Source organism: Neopelma chrysocephalum, unplaced genomic scaffold (assembly GCF_003984885.1).
Source record: "Neopelma chrysocephalum unplaced genomic scaffold, ASM398488v2 Primary Assembly neopelma1_23b, whole genome shotgun sequence".
Taxonomy (NCBI): domain Eukaryota; kingdom Metazoa; phylum Chordata; class Aves; order Passeriformes; family Pipridae; genus Neopelma; species Neopelma chrysocephalum.
This window is the reverse complement of record NW_020897692.1, coordinates 11994904-12008526: the sequence shown is the minus strand read 5'-3', so window position 1 is coordinate 12008526 and position 13623 is coordinate 11994904. Positions and strand designations below refer to the sequence as shown.

Below are 13623 nucleotides of genomic sequence, written 5' to 3'. Positions count from 1 at the left end.
TAAAAACAGTGTTTTGCTACAGAAATTAAGTTAATTATGTTAAATGTAGTGAAAACAGACCAACTGAATGTTTGCATCAGGAGGTTACTGTTACAGGTAAACTTTGTGTGAGCAAGCACAACCCCCCCAAAAAAAAGTCAGTGCATCACCAGGAGATAATAGGTTTCCGTTGCCTACAGCGGACTCCAGAAAAACACAAAGCACTAACTCAAGCCGTTTCTGTGCACCATACCAAGCCTTGACACACTTTCTGTGGAGATGCAGTATCAGAAAGATCCTCACTTTGACTGAAAATGACTGCAGAAGATAACAATGGCTTGTGTGCAATTGGAGCTGTTGGGTTTTCTGGGTCAACAACAGCAAAAAACCCCATGATGGGAATAACAGACAGGCAAGTTAAATTTCCAGCATGAATGGTTTCATTTTCAGTGATTGCAGTGAAGGGTGACTCTTGCCATGCATATTTATTCAGTCATTGATCAATAAAGATATAGTTTGAACTGGCAAGAGTTGTTGTCTTACAGGGTTTGCTACCCAGACTTTGCTGTGTGTTGTAGTGTTTGAGAAACCTTATGCCTTAATTGCAAGAAGTTCTGTAAAGTATTTTCTGTGTTGGTGCTAGAATGAATTGGAAAGAGTAAGTAGCATGTAAGTAGGAAAAAAAATTAGTTTTCATGACACATGAAAGCTTTCTACCTGACAGTGCAAATGTTTTTAATTCTAAAGAAAAGGAATTAGTTAGAGCTTCTGATATTTAAGGTACAATATAATGTATTTAAGGCATGATGAGTGAGAACTACTTTGTGAACTTACTGAAGAATCTTGTTTACAGTAGCATGCATAGCTTGCAAATTAGTTATACATTTTAACTAATTTGCACTGCTTTTCTCTATTTCTAGAGAGGAGTAAACTTACTTGTTAACAGAGATTATTGAGCTAGAGTGTGGTAAATACTTAACTAGGATTTATGAAACATGATAGTCTGTGAGAAGGTTTGTCAAGCTCAGACATGTAGTGATACTCCACACAGACAATGGAAAATCTACTTTTACCAGAAAGCATGTCATACATATTTAATAATATGGTTCTGACCACGTTAGTATGTGAAACAGTGAAAAACACTAGGAATAGGAAGTTGTAAAGTTACACCTAAATGGAGTGAAATGACCTAAGAATGCCAGTCCCTGTTGTTAACCTTGAGTTGTATCTGTACCTTATGTCAGAATAAAATGACTGGGTTACTGGTAACTATGCTGTCTATGCTGCAAATCTGCGGGGTAAAGGGTTTTGCTGGCGCTTTAGTGGGACATCTTCTTTCTGCCTAATTCTGCATCAGTGCCTGAAATTCCAAACAGCAAGAGAGCAAGAGTTGTGTGATTTTACATCCATAACCTCCACCTCCAAAAGTATGTGTAGCTGTGCCTCATGAAACATAACTTGTCTAAGAGTGTATGCAGATAACCTATGCAAAATCAGAATGAAGGAAAAGTTTTTGGGAAGGAGGTGTTGGGGTTGGATCCAAAGACAAGGGAGCTAGTAGAGAAGAATGCGTTCTCTTATGGGCTTTTCACGGTAGATGAGAGGAGGGGGAGAATCCTTCAGGTCTGGCTTCAGTCCATACCTGGAAGGTGTATGCCCTTCCACCCTGCCCCCCACCACATGGCCTGGGACCCCACAATGGAGCACTCACCAGACCACCAGGGGAGAGACGGATGAAAGAGGAAGTTTATTGTGGGATGGGGGCTTATATAGCTCTTGGGAGGGTCAAAGGGGACCAATCACAGGTGAGGGGTCTTGCAATCAGGTGGGGAGTTTACAGCCAATAAGGAAGGGGTTAACAAAGGACCAATGAGAGCACCTTGGGACATCTTCCCAGGACTCTCCTGCCTGAGCGATAAGGGGTCACACAGAAGGTATCGGGGAAAAGCAGTGACTCTACAAAGAGCCATCTTTACATGAGTTTAAACAACATTAAAAACTTTGATTCACCAGTCCATCTTTGGCAGGACTTTTTCCATGCATCCATTGCTACAGGCTTTCATATTGCTGGAGTACATAAAAGAAAAAAAAGCCCTGTTTTCTGTGCCTGTTGTTGAATCCATCCTGCTAACAGGCCCCTTAAGTTGTTTGCAGAAAAATGGGACTAGTGATCCCATGCAGTACTTGAGCTTTATTTTAGTGCTTGGCTGCTGTTTGAGATTTGAGGGAAAGAGTCCTTACAGAGGCTTACAGTTTGTGTATGAGGTCTTTCTGGTCACCATGTTCACCAATATCCAGCCAAGGAGGGTGTGGCAGATCGAGTGCCTACAGGCTGTTTGACAGTAGCTTCAGAAGGGTGGAATGTAGTAGAAATGCTGACAGTGGGGCAACTCTTACAGAGTAAGGAATGTTACACATTCCAGTTGGGATTCCCTGTTGCTACTGTGAACTGGAAGGGCTTTAGAGCTGTTAGGAAGAGGAGGAGAGAGAAAAACGAAGTAAAGGCTGTGAATTAGGGAAAAAAAAAGTGATGATGATAAACAAGGGAATTGGGAGGTAAGATGCTGTCAGAAACAAGGAGGGAAGCAAAGGGAGAAAGCTCTTGAGGGATGCATACTAAAAGGATAAGTACACATTACCCTAACAGAGCAGAAAGGTAAGAAATAAAGTAACTAAACAGGATCTTCTCACTGGCCAAAAAACAACAGAAAAAAGGAAAACTGTATGTAATAACTGAAAATGAGATCAGATTACAAAGTTGAGCTTAAAGAAGTAGCACAGGTAAGAAAGGACAAAACCAGTAAGGCCAAACTATCAGTAAGAAAGAATGTGAAAGATAATAAGGCAGGGTTTTAAAATATCATATTGGTAACAAGAAGGCTAGCAAAGGATGTGGCTTCCTACTCACTCTGATGAGAAGGGCATTGGTTAATGATGCTGAGAGGCAGTAAGTGTTCAGTCTTCACTGAAAGGATCAACTAACTGTCATGGAAAAGGGTTAAGAATTAAGACAGCAAAAGGGGAGGAACAATTTAAAGAGTACTATAGTAAAATAGATGTTTAGACCTGATAAAATTGTCTATAGAATATTTAGGGAATTGATTGAAATAATTTTAAACATGCTAGTGAAGTCTCGAGACCATGAATGAAGAGACAGGTTCTGGAATATTGAAAACCTGCAAATAGAATGTGTTGCACCATGGGTTGGCAGGGGTTGTAGGTGGAAAAGAAGCAGGATATTGTTATAGTTGATGTTTCTAAGGCTTTTGATAGTCTGGCATGGCACTCTGAGAAGCCAGCTGGGGAAGCAGGGACAGCATGAAATTCTTATTTAATATGTTTGTGGCTGGATGGAAAATAATTTGCATCAAGTAGGTCTAAGTGGTTCACTCTCAAACTGGAAATGGGTTACCCTGAAATTGTATTGTTCAGTATGACTGACAGGAATGAAAAAAGGAGAGTGTTTATTAGATTAGTGAAGGGTCTGGTAAGGTTGCTGGGAGGAAGGATTCAATTTTGAACTCATCTTGGCAATACTAGAAATGATTAGGGGAAGAACTGGAGTGTGATTCACTAGAGCTAGTGCATGGGTCTGATTTGGTTGAGGAATTAGAGAGTGTACGTTTATTGGATGGGGAACAAGGTGGTGCAGCAGTCCAGCAGAAAACTGGGTGTGTGTAGGGTGGGTGATGGTTTAAAGGTGAAAGCAGAATGTGAAAGCTTGTAAGTAATACTGTAGTTCTTAAAAAAGAAAGTAAATATTGTACTCAAAGGTATACACAGAAATAATTTCTGTAAGCTATGAGAAAGTATTCTAGTAATCTTCACAGCCTAACTAGGCATCCTGGGGAATGCTGTGCCTGATCTTTGGCACTCCTCATGGAGGCTGTGAACCAACTGGAGAAATTCCAGGGAGAGCAGGGGGAAAGATCAGAGATCTCTCAGGAAGCAAGTTCAAACCTGATGGAAGAAGATGGGCTGTCACATGAGATGAAAATAAATTGTGGAACTCCATGTCCCAGTTATTGGGAATGGAAAATGTGATCTCACAAAGTTGAGACAAAAGTCCATCAAGGACTGGCCCACTATGAAGACATTAGTTTTCGTTTTTCAAGCCCCAAGCCTCAGACTGCATAGCCTGGGAAGAGCACCCAAGGAAGGGTTACTGTGTACTTGTACGTTTTTTATGCTGTTCAGATGTCTGTCCTTGACCATTGCTGGAGATGGGACCTTAGGCCAAACAGAGTTTGTTTTAACCCTGGGAGTCTCTTCTACATTCTGGAAAGCATCTGGGGAGAGATGGGAGGAATTAGGGTCAAGTATCAGGAGAAGTGTGCTATGCACCTATTTATGTAGTGTTAGGTATATAAAAAGTATCTTTAAAGAGAAAAGGGAGCTAAGAGTAGATCTCCAGATGGGTCTAGGGTGGTATCCTGAGTGGTATCTAATTAGGAGGAGATCCAAGCTGAGGTGTTGGGTTATAGTACCTGCAGAGGCAGCAAGCATTTGGGAAATTCATGAGTTTCCAGTCCTACACAGGTGACTTCTCTTTTTATGAGACAATTGGCACTGGCAGCGTTACTGATTTCCATGCTTTGCTATGCGTGACTACCTGTTTGTGAAGGCAGAGTTGAGATCCTGTGAGCAAAGATTGAATAGCAAATGGCAAGGGATGATGCTGGTTCACCTAGATTCACTGTAGTCCAAATAAGTGTGTGTGTGGAAAACACTGCCACAGTGACAGACCACTTCTCTAGCTTCCTGCAGGTGAAGATGTGAGGTCCGGGTGCTTATTTTGTATGGTTAGGGGTTTATATTGCCTTTATTCACTGATGAAGAAAGTCTCTGGTAATGGTTTTATATATTTAAATAACTTTGTGCCCTCAGAAAAGTTATGTGTCTTTGTCATCACAGATTCTGAATGTATTCCAGAAAATGGAAGAAAACCAATATGAAAACAAACCTTCTTCTTCTACTTCCTCTAAGTGTGGAAATTTAAATAGATCCTGAATGATTTATTTGCAGTGAATGAGTTTGAAACGTGACTTGGCTTTGGAATTTTGCTCCACATACAGCAATTGATGTGATGAGGGTGGTATTAATACTGCCAAATATCTGGCATATACAGGCTTAGCCACATATTGCCCTAGTATGATTTTCCCGTGTTTTAAGTTGTGATAAAAACTGCAGTTTCTTTAAATTGCCTTAATAGTGGCTTTATCTGTGTTTATTTCATGGACATCAGAATGGATAGTAATGACGGCCAGTAGTGCCTTCAAAGCAGGATGTGCAGATGCCTGTGAGTTTGTGTGTTTGTGTATAGTCACCAAGGGAATGATGACACAACATTTAGTTGTGTAAAAGGCTTAAGTCTGAGACGATTCTGAATTGTCTGTGTAGTTTCATAGACTGGATCTGATGTCAAGAAAGTCTTTGCTGTAGTATTCAAAAATTTTCTTGCTAACAACTGTAAATTTATAATTCATGGCAATATAGTTGTTTTGGTATAGTAGGCAGTGATGGCATACACATGACAAAAAGTCCATGGGTGGCTCTTAGGTGCTTACAGGGAAAAAGTTGAAAAGAGGCTGTACTTGAATTTAAGCACCTGCAATGGTAGTGGCTGAATAGCTGTCAGAAGTCTCTGGTTAGAGATTATTTGCTTTTAGAAATAGGAAGCTGTTTTCTTTTCCTACAAGGCATTCAGTGTCTCAGATAAACCAGAGGGTGTTTCAAGTATTGTGTTTTTGCAACTGATTGGTCTTTGACTACTCAGCTGAAAGCGGTAATAATAATATAGAGTTGGTTGTTATACTTTAGGAGATTGAGTGAAGAATTAAATGCCTGAATTATGCTCTAAGTCTAAAAAGAGCCAGTCTGCAGGAAACATGTTGCTTGCTTGGGGAAGGGATCATGCATGTGCAGGGCAAGGGAAGAGGTGCCCAGCATCAGCAATGTCTGTTGGTCTGAGAGGTTGGGAGATGGTGGTTTTCCTCAAGGGTAGATCTGACAGTGCTGATGAGAGAAGAATGGCTGAACCAGTAAAAGGGACAATAGGGAGGTACCACGACTCCTTTGCCATGTGAAATAGAAAGACATAGGGAATGTCATGGTGAGGGGGCAGAGAAGAGGAAGGACAGTGCCCCTTCTTTTCCTACCTTCTGGTATGTATCTGTTCTGTCCTGACCATGAGTGTTTCTGGTTGTGCTTTTATGGTTGGCTTGGGTTTCCCCTATTCTTCTGGTGGTGGAGAAAAGCAGATTGGGGAAAAACCTTTATATTCAGCTGGAGAAGGGTTTTTTTCCTAGTTGTTAGGAAAATATCCATACACTTTACATTGCAGACTGAAGCTAGAACTTGCTAACAACTGCAGAGTTTGCTAAAACATGGCTTTAATCACAAAAAAGTCTGTGCATGCTGCCTTTCTTCTGTCTTCTAGAACTGTGGTGCCCTGTTTCCTGACCAGATCCTCAGGTTCTAGTCCAGTTCAGATTATTCCTCCTGCCCTTTTACATCTTTCTCCATAGTCAGCGCTGCTACCCTGCGTCTCTCTCTCGCTTTATAATTTGAATGCTTTTAGCCTCCCGATTTGAAGAAAGTACTGAAAAGGATAAGGGATGGTGGAAACAGGGAGTAGGGTAATGAGTGACTGTGGAGGGACGCGTACGTAGTGCTGGCAGACAGGAAGGTTTTAGGAGGCTTTTTGGAGCAAGTATATACCTCTTTGCTACAGGCCTGTTGGCCTCATTTGGCTTTGGATGTCAGCCCACATGCTGACGTCCCCTGGCAATCCCTATTGCATGCGTTTGAGTGTTGTATTGCCCCTCCTTCTACCATCCGTGCCAAATTTAGCCATAACTTAACAGCAGTGGCTCACGCTATGTATTTTGGGCTATTTGTGTAACTAACCACTGCTAATTTGGGTGCTAGCTTTAGGATGATATCTGAGGACTATAACACATTTAAGAAAACCATAAACTCAACAGACTTGAAGGTCTTCTTGTTTGAAGAAAAAGTATTTTTCGCTCCCTGGACAGTTTAGACCTCGGTATTTATGCTTTCTTTTTTTTTTTTTTCCTTCTTTAAACACAAAAACAATGTATATTTTGGACAGGAAATAAAAATCCAGAAGAACATTTAGGAACATTATTTTTTATTTCTCTGATGTGAGGTTTTTGAAATAGACTCAGCAGTAGAAAAAACTCTATTTGCCACTGCAAGGAAAATGCTTTTCTGTAAACATTCCCTAAGCATGGATATGTTAGCACAGCTCTCAGAAGAAAGATGTGGCACCATTTCAGTAAATCAGTCTGAAGTGAGTCCAGTTATATTTTTTCTGTTCTTGACAAGACTAAGAAGGAATGAGGATGTAGGTAGAAAAGTTTAAGTGAGAAAGTCTATTTGTAGCAATATATGCCACATGAGCTAGAATATACAGTCAGTCCTAACTTGATGTAAATTAGAGACTGAAGTGCTGCTGTACTGATACGTATTGGCACAAGCTCTAGTTCACTGTGCCAAGCCATACAGTTCTTTTCCTGGAACATCTGTCCTTTTTTTTGGAAGTTAAAACATTTATGCCTAGTCCTAGTGCTAGTGGTGTCAGCTCAAGAAAGGGTAGCATAACTTTCTGAGTTTGGATCAGGCCCATGCAAAGGAAAGCATTTAAGATGCCATTGTTTATGCATCTCTCCATAGGTCTAAAAAAAATGCATGTGTTTTGTTCTGTCAAACTTTTTCTATTTGCTTTATCGATAACAATACTGTTAGACCATGCCAACAAATGTCAGGGTGAAAAGGTACATTAAAAAGATGACAATTTCACCCTGATGTCTATACTGGTGACATGTCACTACCACACTGTCTTTGATTCCTCTTCTGCTGGATAATCCTAAATGCCAAGGATTCTGAGGAAAAGGATCCAGGACAGTGTGGCATTTGTTTCCCCTCTATCTCCATATATTTTCTCAGTGCAGTATTTATTGAATGAATACAGTACAAGCTTCAGGAATTCTGTGAAAGAAATGATTTTTCAAGTGATGAGGAAGGATATTTTTTTCATGTGACTTCTCCGGGGATTTTTGTTTGTTTTTTTTGTAACTTTCTTCAAGATTAGTCTGCAACAGTCCACTGAATTTTCCTGCCTCCCCCTGCAGCTAGGTCATGGCTCCTAGCTGGATGTTTTCTTTGACTAATCCCTTGTGGTAGCAGGGGCCTGTGCCCTTGCCTGGTCTTTCCACTCTCTAGCCCACTGCAGTTGTGCTGGTTACTCCACTGCTGCAGAGGGCAGATGGGATGAGTCAGGAGGAAGCATTTGGTGGTCTGCAGTGCCTGATGTAGGTGGCTTAACTGTTCTGGGCTCCTTTCTGAACTTACTTCTGCCTGGAGTTAGTTACATGTGATCACTGGGAACTGTATTTAATAACTGAATATATTCCTTGCAGGGATGTGTTGAAGGAGGGGACAGTAGACTTGACTGATCCCATGTGTAAATCATGTGAAGTGTTACACACTGTATGTGGGTAAAAGTGTCCAGCTGTGTGATGGCAGAGCTGCCAGCAGAGCAGTGCCATGTGCTAACTGTTGGACCTTGGTTAAATCCTTATGAACCTGAAATTGCTGTATGATTAAATATAACTGTAATTCATCAAGTGAACAGAAAAATGTGGTGAATTTCTGCCATTCAGCATTAGCATAAAGGAAACATTTTGCCTATGGCTCTTACCTGAGCACATCTGAGGCCATCCCTAGGCATGGCTGGGCAGAGCTCCAGGGAATTGACTACAGCTTGGTAGTCTCTGGGAACATGGGAAAATCTTGCATGACAGGGAAATTCACTGCAGCACTGAAGAATTTCGGATCTGCCCAGGCTGCTCAGTTCCTAACAAAATAGGTACGTAGTGATGTGAACTGGAAGATTGCCTCATGCCCAACAGCCTCTTTTATGATCTCCACTGGCTGGGAATTAGTGCTCTGGGCTTTCTCAGCAGTCAGGGAGGCTATAGCTCCCTACCGCTGATTCAGAAGGTAAACACTTTCTGAGTTGCACAAAGGATAAGTAACTGTGATATAAATCTCCCTCCTTCCCAACTCTTTCCCTACCTGCATCATGTCTGTATCTGGCTCGGATCTGATGTTAGGTCTCCCAGGCCCAGGAACACGAAAGAAACTCTGCCTTCAGATTCCCGTCTTTTGCATTCTAGTTGTTCTCAAAACAGGTGGAGGCAAGCAGGCACTGCCCTGATGAGAAAGACTGTGAAGTGCCTGCCCTGTTACTTGAAAGGTTGCTTCGCAGGCTGGTAGATGCTGCACAGGGCGATGTGCAGCAGTCCCCTTCTCGCTCTGCCCTTGTGCTGCATGGGTACTACTGTGTTTGCATTGGTGTGGGTAAAGATGGAAATAGAAACTCCGTGGTATGGGCTATGATATGAGTATCAGATTTGTGCTTTGTGTCTCCCAGTGTACTGAAGTCACTGCTGTAGCCATTGCTATAATTAGCTGCGTGGGTTGGATTTAAGATAGTCTGGCAGTACTTAACCATGTGCATATCCATTCAGACATGTTGTTAAAGTTTTCTGGTCCTTGCTAATAACCAATTATCAGCAGTGACAAAGGTGTTTTTTTTTTCTCTGGTGGCACAGAGTTTAGGGTTGTGGTTGTACAAACCTCAGCTTCAGCACAGCCTTATTTCACAGAGGGACAGAAACTAGAGAAGGGTAAAGCTTTTAGCGTACAACTGAGAGAAATTTTAGGAGGTAACTTTGTACCATGTCTGTTGTTGCTAGTTGCCCTACATCTTGCTCCCTTTACAGTGAAATATAATCCCCTAAAAGTAATTCTTCCTAGTTAACAGTAACTCCCTTTCTCTTAAGTTAGGAAGACGTAATTTTCCTTTAGCTAAAATGATGTCTCTCTTTTGTTTGGGCATGGGGTTTTTTGGGTAGGTTTTGGGAATAAATATATCAGTGATTCCAGAGTTTACATTGCCTATGGATCAGGTATTCTGCAGAACTTTGTAATTCTTCTCCTGGAACTGACAGTTGTCCTGTAGCCCTGTGTGCCAAGCAAGCTTGGTCAAGTGTGGAGCTCCCTGTCACTGTGTAGTGGGGCAGTTTGCCCTCTCCACTGGCTACTGAGAAAAGTGTGTATTTTGCTGGAGACTCCTGCCTGGAAAACCTCAAGGGCCGGTGAGGTTGCTCAGAGTCAAGGACTACGTGGGTTGGTTCTCAAGGGAAGAGGGAAATGGGATGGTAGGAAAAAAAAAAGTAGCTTTAACAGCCATGTAAACATGTTGTGGAAAGAACTTTGTTCCTTAGGGCCCAGTACTGCCCATCCCTGTTAAGCTTTTGAATACCAGAATGAGGTACTGGAGTGTGCTACCCACAAACTTCATTTGTGGGATGTAAGTCATTTGGTTTAACCCAGGTTATAATTTGAATAGATGATACATGCTGGACAGCACTTTTCCTTTGGTCCTCTGGCATCATCCAGGACAACCTGTGTTCAGTTCATTGAGACTTCCTTCTGTTTGTTACTGTCAAAGGAAAGAATTCATTGACTTTTAAAATTAACATTTTTTGAAGTTCAGAGGTCAAGTGATTGCTTCATCTTGGAATGCTTTTATGTCCAGGATCAAGAAGGAAGTAAGTAAATGAATGTCATGGTTTGAAAAAGCCCAAATCTAATTCTGATTCCTAGCCCCCCTCCCACAGTCTCAACCCCATGTGAGATGGGTTTTCCAGACAAAAGCACGAGACTCAATATGGGGGAAGGAATATATTACAAAGACTATACACATAAATAAATACTATAATACACTGCATACAATCTTAACTCTATATCTATCTCTACCATGACAGTAATATTTACAATGGGCCCAATCTCTTCTCCCTCCAAATAAAAGTCCAGGAGAGAAGAAGAAGAAAAGACCCCTTCCAGTCTGTCAGCAGCAGGCTCTCTCTAGGCAGCAGGCTCTCTTCTTCTCTTCCAAGCAGCAGTAGTAGTTGCTGGCTCTCTGCCAGCACACACGAGGGGGTCTCCAAGCCCCTCGGCCCTCCGTCCTCAAACGGGGGTCTTTCCGTGGACTACGTAACCCCAGACAAGGTCGTTCCACCACGGTCATATCACGAAGCACGGGGGTCTTCGTGACAGTCTGGTATCCTCAGGGGAAATCAAGCCCCTGTCACAGAGCTCCCATGCTCTGACTCAAAGATGGCTGCCAGCTTCTCTGAAGCTGGCAGCAAGGAGGGGGGGGGGAGGAAGCCCAAGGTCACCCCCTCCACACACATTCTTTTGGCCGTCCTGGCTTTAGCTCTCAGGACAGTCTGAGCTTCTTGCTCCTCTCTGTAGTGCATACTGCACTCCAAGACTCTTCCAAGTGAGTCCAGTCATCCTCCTCTCTCTCAGAGGAATCTCCAGGGAGTTTGGGGAGTTTTGGTTGTTTAGTTCTTACCCAAACTCTCTCTCTGTCTCTCTCCATCAGAGATCTCTGTGTCTTCCATGCAGCATACCGGCTTCTGCTGTTCCTGTGGTCCTTATCAGTTGGCTCTTTGCCACTGCTCTTCGGACGCTGCTGTGTCTACTGCTGCTCCGTCAGCTCCCAGCGTCTCCCAAGGCTGCCTACCGGGAGAAATTCTCCCAGCTCTTAGCCACAGGCACTCAGCCCAGTTCTGAGTCCCTGCAGCCCCCCAACCGGGGGCTGGGGGGGCAGAGCCCCCTAAGGGGCCGGAGCCCCAGCTCCTCGTGGCTCACCACAACATGGCCGCCTCTTCTTCTCACAACAAGTACCACTGCTTCTTTTCCGGTCTCCAGAGATATGTTTATATTTTGCAGGAGCACTGATTGGGTCAAGCCCCAAGGGTCACCACCCCCTCGGGGGTTACCACTTTTCCTAGTTTCAGGGGGAAAACCTGGCTCAAACCACTACAATGAGTTACATTTTTTTTTTTTTTTTGCTTACTCCGTGAAACAATTGAGTAAAAGACAGGTATAAGCCTATTGTGTTTTAGGAGATATAAAAAGGTCTAACTGAGTGGAATCAGCAGGAGAAAATACAAGTCAACGTGAGACAGCTGTGTACCCCGGCAGCCAAAAGGGGAAACCCCATCCTTAGGGGGTGCATCAAGCACAGCATTACCAGCCAATCAAGAAAGCCGATTATGACACTGCATTCAGTGTTGGTGTTGCCTCACCTGGAATACTGTGTGCAGTTATGGGCCCTACAGTTTAAGAAGGATGTGAAGGTTCTTGAATGTGTCCAGAGGAGGGCAGAAAAGTTGGTGACAGGGCTGGAAGGCATGTCCTGTCAGGAACAGCTACAGACTTTGGGTTTGTCTAGTTTGGCTGAGGGGCAACCTCATGGCTCGCTACAGCTTCCTGAGGACGGCAAGTGGAAAGGGAGGTGTGATCTCTTCTCCCTGCTATAGGAGACATAAAGATCTTGTCTCCCTATGCTATAGGAGACAAAGGAATGGTCGAAAGCTGCACCAGAGAAGGGTCAGACTGGACATTAGGAAACATTTCTTTACTGAGAGGGTGGTCAAGCACTGCAACAGGTTTCCTAGAGATATGGTTGATGTTTGAAACCTGTCAGTGTTTAAGAGGCTTTTGGACAATGCCCTTAATAACATGCTTTACTTTTGGTGAGCCTTAAGTGATCAAGCAGTTGGACTAGAGGATCATTGTAGCCCCCTTCTAACTGAAATGTTCTGCTCTGTTCTCTGCTAATCTAAAATACATTACATAATTAAAATAAAAGCTGTGGCACTAATGGCTTCATAATGTAATCATATCCGGGAGCTTAATAGCTCCTTTATTTGGATTCTAAAATATTTGAGGTCACATTATCTAAAATAGTCAAAGCAATAAGTAATATTAACCCCAATATATTGATATGTTGGTTACTTGTTCCCATGGTGACGTAATGCAGTGAGGTTAATTCTGGGTGCTCCTTTGCTTAAGGGTGGTAAATTCTGCGCATGGTTTTGAAAATTTTAGCCTTTGTCTGGACTGCAGAATTAATGGTAAATAATAACTCGAGTGGAGTAGGGGATTGAATGGGTTGTAACAGTGTGAATGTAAAGGAGAGTGTTCAGGTGGAGAACATGGACATCAGCCCCCACCAAACAGAGAAGTAATGTTGCTGTAGACTGGAGTTCATACTTTTACAGCCCTGCAAAAGGTATCAGATACCTTCCATCAACCATGGAAGGGAAGAAGGGGTGGAGTGGATGTACCTGGTGAAGAAGCTGAGAAGTTGTACCCATTAAAGAAGCAGCTTTCAGTTACAGTAGAGGTAATGGCTGGGCACAGACATGCTGCCATGCTGCTGGCTTTGTTTTGTAGAAGTGACACCACCAGGTAGGAGGTTACTTCTAGAGGGAATGGCCAGGATAAAGGCAGTTTTTTGCTGTTTTGCCTTCTGCAATATTGTGTAATTTAAAGTATTTTCCTTTCTTTATTCCTTTTAGAAAAGTTGTCAGTCTTGATAAAGATGACTACAGAAATTAGTTACCTACTAAACTGCTGAGGTGATTAGTAGAAAATATCCTAGGTTTCTCTTACATGTGATGGAGTTGCAGAATCAACTTCTTAGCAGAAGCAGAGGGCAGTGGTACCTGAGAGGGAAGTGGTTCTCAAGGACAA

The 13623-nt window shown here is 42.7% G+C and overlaps 1 protein-coding gene across 1 annotated transcript in view; it reads left to right on the top strand.

Annotated features, from left to right (window-relative positions):
• The window catches only part of CD109 (CD109 molecule), a 75599-nt gene that overhangs the window by 4212 nt on the left and 57764 nt on the right, over positions 1 to 13623 (top strand). The gene's annotated exons all lie outside the window — the stretch shown is intronic.